Source organism: Aulonocara sp. 'chitande type north' Nkhata Bay, linkage group LG12 (genome assembly GCF_057382095.1).
Source record: "Aulonocara sp. 'chitande type north' Nkhata Bay isolate Kocher_YH1m ecotype deep benthic linkage group LG12, A_spYH_male_GT1.1, whole genome shotgun sequence".
NCBI lineage: Eukaryota > Metazoa > Chordata > Actinopteri > Cichliformes > Cichlidae > Aulonocara > Aulonocara sp. 'chitande type north' Nkhata Bay.
The window spans coordinates 12373458-12380875 of NC_141355.1; positions in this window are offsets into that span (position 1 = coordinate 12373458).

Sequence of the window (7418 nt, forward strand, 5' to 3'; positions counted from 1 at the left end):
GCCATCCACATTACACCAGGGTGTGTGGTGCTTACCAATACCATCCATATTTCACAAGGGCCAGTGTTATTAGATTATCTCATCCACATTACACCAGGTCCTGTGCTGCTGTCTGAGGCCATCCACATTTCACCGGGGCCATGGGGTTGGATGAGGACATTAACATTACACCAGGGACTGTGTTGCTGGCTGAGGCCATTCACATTGCAGTAGGTCCTGTGCTGCTGGCTGAGGCCACCTATATTTCACGAGGGCCTGTGTTTTGATGGCTGATGCCATCCACAATACACCAGGGCCAGTGCTCCCTGTGAGGCCATCTTCACTAGACCAGGGTTTGTGCTGCTTGCTGATGCCATCGAAAATACACCAGGGCCAGTGATTCCTGTGAGGCCATCGTCACCAGACCAGGGCCTGTGCTGCTAGCCATCCAAATTACCCAAGGGCCTGTGTTGCTGGCCGAAAACAACCACATTTCACCAGGGCCTTTGGTGTTGCTGGATGAGGCCATCCACATTACACAAGGGCCTGTGCTACTCGTTGATACCATCCACATTTTGTCATGGTCCTGGGTCAAGCGACCCAGTGTTTGAGTCACTATGGTGAGATTTTCCGCGGGACACGCCTGGCCTTTGGGGGCCCCCGGAGTTGCCAGGAGCTCCCAACACTCGCCTCCTCAGCCTCTGCGACGCCGCAGGAGGTTCCACTTTCCACGTTAACGGGGCCCACGGCCAAGAAGAAACGGCGTTCGCATCGCCACAGCATCGCCCGACGCTCGGAGGTGAGTGAACCAGTTCTGTCACCCCAAGTTCCTCTGAGCAGACGGCATGTGAAGTAACTACAGACTTAGCCGGTGATATGGCTAGCAATGAGCTATTCACCAAGCCACAGGCTAGAGACAGTCCTTCTCAGTCGATCACGACTGCTTCACTCAATCCTGCAGGGACCACAAAATCTACACATAGACTGAAAGAGACTTCCACTGATTCTCATGTTAATAGTGTGAGTAATGGGGGTGAAGGAGTTTCCTTTTGTGTCTTTTACCATGTCTGAGATTCCATCCAAGTCTGAGCTATCTGTTTCTGAGCCTGACCTCAAGAACTGTGTTTTCTCACCTCCAGGGCCCTCTGAAGCTACAGTAAGCAAGGATATTGCAGAGTTGGCGAATCATGAATTAAAGTGTGATATGACTAGTGATCCTGTTTTCCCTGCTACTCTTGTGTTTAATAATGAACTGAAAACGGTGAATGCCGATCATGAACTCACGCTAATCTGTCAAGATGAAAACATAAATGCGGATCATGGTAACCTGGACTGTGTAACATCACAACATGAATTCTGTCTTCCTGAAGGTCATACACAGGGTGATTTTGAACTGTTTTGCTCCAGCACCATTACCTCCACTCAGGAGTTTGAGGCTGAGATCAGGGTTAATGTGACACCGTTTTCTCCTGTCTCTGTGAACTCATCACTAGATAAGATTTTGGCCCCGACCAATGGTGTTACCTCCCACTCTCAGCCTGAAGTGTCACCTGCTTCAGTTAATGGTTCAAGTACCGTTTTACCCGTATCTGTCTCTCCACTCAATGTAGCTATCACTCTGAAGCCACAGATCACTACGGGTGCGGGTTCCAACACACACATTCATCCAACACATCACAGTCATGCTACCACGGTGCCATTGGTTAGGTCCATACCTGTGTATTCACTGTTTTTCCAGGAGTCAGCTCCTGATGATCTGAGCCTTGTTTTTGTGGATCGAGTGGCAATTCTTGTTTTCCGTAGGGTTGTACCAGCTCCTCTGAGCCGCACACTACCATCGATTAAATCCAACCAGCTTATGTTGACCTCTCCTGGGGTTACAGAGACAGGGCCATTAACCTTTGAGCCACTTTGGACTGATGCAGACTCTGGGTACCCTATGATTGCTGGCTCAGAACTGGTGGTCACTACCACTGTTCACTTCATGGTATTTTGTGCTAAGATATTAAGCCCTATAGACTGTTTTTCACCTGCTCTCTCTCTCTCTGGGATTGTGCCTCAGCAGCCTGTGTTTCCTCAGCTCCTAGTCCGGCCAGGGGCCTTCATGCCTGTTTGTCCTACGTCTGCTGTTGGACTCCCGGGTGTGCCTATCCGGCACCCTGCGGCGACACCACCACTTCATGCCACGTCAGCTGGGGGTTCAGGTGAACTGCACCAGCCTCATGTCTCGTCAGCTGGAGGGCCCGAGGAGCCCGTCCAGCCTCATGTCTCGTCAGCTGGAGGGCCCGAGGAGCCCGTCCAGCCTCATGTCTCCGCTGGAGGGTCCGAGGGGCCCGTTCAGCCTCCTGTCTCCGCTGGAGGGTCCGAGGGGCCCGTTCAGCCTCCTGTCTCCGCTGGAGGGTCCGAGGGGCCCGTTCAGTCACCAGCTGCTCCACCAGCATCCTCATCCACGTTTGCAGCAGCCGTGTCTCCGCCCATGCCGTCGCCTGGTCCGGCTTCTGCTTCAGCACCTGCTTCGCCTGGTCCAGCTTCTACTTCAGCTCCTGCTTCGTCTGGTCCGGCTTCGGCCTCGGCTTCTGCTTCGCCCTCGCCTGGTCCGGCTTCGGCCTCTGTTTCTGTGTCGGCCTCGCCTGGTCCCGCGGCTGTGTTGCCGCCGCCCAAGCCACGTTTTACCCCTCGGAATCGCCGTCCGCTTTCCGGGCCGTCAGCTGGACTTCGTTGCCATCGGGGTCGGCCGCCTGAACTGATGAACTGTGACCTGCTGTGCTCTCGACCTCCGGGTCGGCCCCCTGAACCTTTGACCTCTGATCTGCTGTGCTCTCGACCTCCGGGTCGGCCCCCTGAGCTCATGGATTTTGGACTGCTGGACCGTTGGCCTCCTGGTCGGCCCCCTGAACTGCTCCGTCGTCGCCTTCGCCGCCGCCGCTGCCTTCCGTGCGGCCGGCCCCCTGAACTGTTCCGTCGTCTCCGCATTCCACGCGGCCGGCCCCCTGAACTGCTCCGTCTCCGTCTCCTTCGCCGCCGCCGCTGCCTTCAAGGCGGCCAGCCACCGGGTCGCCATCGCCTGTGTCACTGCCGTTGCCTTCCGCACGGCTGGCCCCCTGAACTGTTTCCACGTCTCCACCATTGCCGTCCGCATGGTCGACCCCGCCGCCCACCCTGGGTCGTTTTCTGTTTGGTTTTGTTTTCCTGTGTTTGGGCTGTCTGGAGCCAGCCCTTACGGGGGGGGGGGGGGGGGGGGGGGGGGTACTGTCATGGTCATGGTCCTTTTTGTACTTCTGTTGTGCCTTAGCTTAGTGCACCTAGTTAATTTCTAGATTGCTGTTTAGTCTTGTTCCTTAGTTGTTTATGTCATCTTCCCCTGTACTAAGTCTCCCTGGTTCATGTGTCACGTCTGCGTGGTTATGTTTAGTTCATGTCATGTCTAATCTCCATGTTTCCTGTTTTACTTTGAAAGTCTGTATTCAATGTCAGTGTATTCAGTTTCACCTCTCCTGTCCTGTCGTGATGGTTCATGTGTGTCAGCTGTGCTCCCATGTGTGACCACTTCCCCAGATCATCCCTCATGTGTATTTAGTCTCTGTGTTTCATGTAGTCTGCGTCGCGTCGTCTGTGTTCCCACCCCCTGTGTTCCGTATCTCCAGCCATAGCTTTTCCATAGTTTATGTCCAGTTTAGGTTTCTGTTGAGTTATACTCTTATGCTGCCCTCACTCTGGTTTGTTCCTTTTCATCAGCCATATTAAAAGGCTCGCTTTTGTTTAATCCACTCCTGTATCTTTGCTTTTGTTCGCACCTGGGTCCACCACACACATTTCTGCACGGTCTGCCTCCGCAGATCATGACACATTTCTCAAGGGCTTGTGTTGCTGGCTGATGCGATCCACAGTACACAAGGGCCTGTGCTACTGGCTGAGGACATTAACATTACAACATGGCCTGTAGTGCTGGCCCTTGTGTACTGTGGATCGCATCAGCCAGCAAGCATACCATCCACGTTTCACCAGGGCCAGTGTTGTTGGCTGAGGCCATACACTTTACATCAGGGACAGTGCTTCCTGTGAGGCCATCTTCACCACACCAGGGCCTGTACTTTTGGCTGAGGCCATCCACATTACACCAGGGCCTTTGGTGCTGGCCAATACCATCCACATTTCACCAGGGCCAGTGTTGTTGGATGAGGCCATCCGCATTACACCAGGGCCAGTGATTCCTGTGAGGCAATCGTCACCAGACCAGGGCCTGTGCTGCTAGCCATCCAAATTTCCCAAGGGCCTGTGTTGCTGGCCGAAAACAAAGACATTTCACCAGGGCCTGTGGTGTTGCTGGATGAGGCCATCCACATTACACCAGGGCCTGTGCTACTCGTTGATACCATCCACATTTCTCCAGGGCTTGTGTTGCTGGCTGATGCGATCCACAGTACACAAGGGCCTGTGCTACTGGCTGAGGACATTCACATTACATCAGGGACAGTGCTTCCTGTGAGGCCATCTTAACCACACCAAGGCCTGTACTTTTGGCTGAGGCCATCCACATTACACCAGGGTCTTTGGTGCTGGCCAATACCATCCACATTTCACCAGGCCCTGTGGTGCTGTCCGAAACCATCCACATTTCACCAGGGCTTGTGTTGCTAGCTGATGACAACCACAACACAGAAGGGCCTGTGATACTGGCTAATGCCATCCACATTACACCAGGGCCAGTGGTGTTGGCTGAGGACATTCACATTACGCCAGGGCCTGTGGTGTTGGCCAATACCATCCACATTTAAAGAGGTCCAGTGTTGTTGGCTGAGGAGATACACATTACACCAGTCCCCTGTCCCAGTGCTGCTAGCCTTCCACATTACCCAAGGGCCTGTGTTGCTGGCTGATGCCATTCACAATACTCAAGGGCATGTGCTACTGGCTGATGCCATCTACATTACAGAAGGGCCTGTGGTGCTGGCCAATACCATCGACATTTCACAAAGGCCAGTGTTGTTTGCTGAGGCCATCCACATTACACCAGGGAGAGTGCTTCCTGTGAGGCCATCTTCACCACACGAGGGCCTGTGCTGCTGGCTGAAGCCATTCAAATTACACCGGGGCCTCTGGTGCTGGACAATACCATCCACATTTCACCAGGGCCACTGTTGCTGGCTTAGTCCATCCACCTTACACCAGAGACTGTGATGTCGGCTTCTACCATCCACATTACACCAAGGCCTGTGCTTCCTGTTAGGCCATCTTTACCCCACCAGGGCCTTTCATGCTCGTTGATGCCATCCACATTAGGGCCTGTAATGCTGGCCGATATCATGGAAATTACACCAGGGCCAGTGCTGTAAGCTAAGGCCATCCACATTACACCAGGGTGTGTGGTGCTTACCAATACCATCCATATTTCACAAGGGCCAGTGTTGTTAGATTATGCCATCCACATTACACCAGGTCCTGTGCTGCTGGCTGAGGCCATCCACATTGCAACGGGGCCATGGGGTTGGATGAGGACATTAACATTACACCAGGGACTGTGTTGCTGGCTGAGGCCATTCACATTGCAGTAGGGCCTGTGCTGCTGGCTGAGGCCACCTATATTTCACGAGGGCCTGTGTTGATGGCTGATGCCATCCACAATACACAATGTGATTTCTGTGAGGCCATCTTCACTAGACCAGGGTCTGTGCTGCTTGGTGATGCCATCGAAAATACACCAGGGCCAGTGATTCCCGTGAGGCCATCTTCACCAGACCTGGGCCTGTGGTGCTGACCGATATCATGCACATTTCACCAGGATGTGTGGTGCTGACCAATACCATCCATATTTCACCAGCGACAGAGTTGTTAGTTGAGGCCATCCACATTACACCAGGGCCTGTGCTACTGGCTGAGGACATTCACATTACACCAGGGCCTGTGGTGCTGGCCGATACCATCCACATTACACCAGGGCCAATGGTGTTGGCTGAGGACATTAACATTAGACCAGGGCCTGTGTTGATGGCTGATGCCATCCACAATACACCAGGGTCAGTGATTTCTGTGAGGCCATCTTCACTAGACAAGGGTCTGTGCTGCTTGCTGATGACATCGAAAATACACCAGGGCCAGTGATTCCTTTGAGGCCATCTTCACCAGACCAGGGCCTGTGCTGCTAGACTGTACTGTTGGATGATTCCATCCACATTACACCAGGGCCTGTGCTACTCGATGATACCATCCACATTTCAGCAGGGCCACTGTTGTTGGCTGAGGCCATATACTTTACATCAGGGACAGTGCTTCCTGTCAGGCCATCATCAGCACACCAGGGCCTGTGGTGCTGGATGATGCCAACAACAACAACAACAACAACAATCTTTATTGAAGGGAATCATTGCCATGGTAACAACAAATGGTAGTTAAAAAAATGTAGCATTAACAAAGATGAGGAGATACATTTACTGAATACCAAATAAAGACATCTTCAATGCTAAAGATATCACAGGTGTAATGTAATGTTGCTATGGTTTAAATTTTATTTTCTATCATTCATAGACTATGATGTGTTTGGAGCCACATGGACATCTCACACTGATTTCAGGACCTGCAAAGAAAACAACATGGCCACCATGTTGGATTTTTGGAGTCACAAATCTGGGCTAACGTTAGCAAGCTGCATTCAGAGAAACTATGGATTTTGGGACTTGTGAGCCATACTTTTCGCTGGCAGCTTTATCTACATTTAAATTAAATCAATGTCTCTCCCAGAGCTCCAGTTCGGTGGCGTCTTATATGGCTCGATCACCTTACACTGGTACCAAGATCAAAGCTTTCAAAGTACGGACATCTACATGCGTTTTTGATCTGGATGGGTAAATATGGTTGTCATCAGAGAGGTGAAGAACAAGAAATTGTTGTTTGCTGAAATGAATGATCACGTGTAAATCTTATATTTTGTTGACTTGGAATTTTACAGTGAATCAGTCCTACAGTTTAAATGAGCCTCCATTGACAGACTAGGTTACTGTGGAAATGCAGGGATTGGCGTGATTTGACCTGTAAGGCAGGGTCAGGAGGGGTGTGTTCACATGTTGGTGCCATATTCTACGCCCTTCTGGCCGCTGTAAAGAAACATGAAAAGGCAGCAGCTATCCGGCATTTTGGCTAAACTCAAAGACGTTCATAAGATGGCTGGAGAGCAAAGGACTGCACTACTGTTTTGACTTTCATGTGTGCATGTCCCAGTAGCTCTGATGTCACGTGAAGACTCTTTTAAAGCAAAGAAACAGATGAATAAAATACTAGCATTTTACTCAGCAAAACTGAAGTGGATGGTTTGTGGATGGTTTGTAGCAGTTAGCAGGCCAGACTATTTGTCATAAAAAAAAAATACTCCAAAAGGCACCATGAACACAAACACAGTTGAGAGGTTCAGTTCAGCCACAGTGTATTAGTGGAAGCCAAAGAGTTCA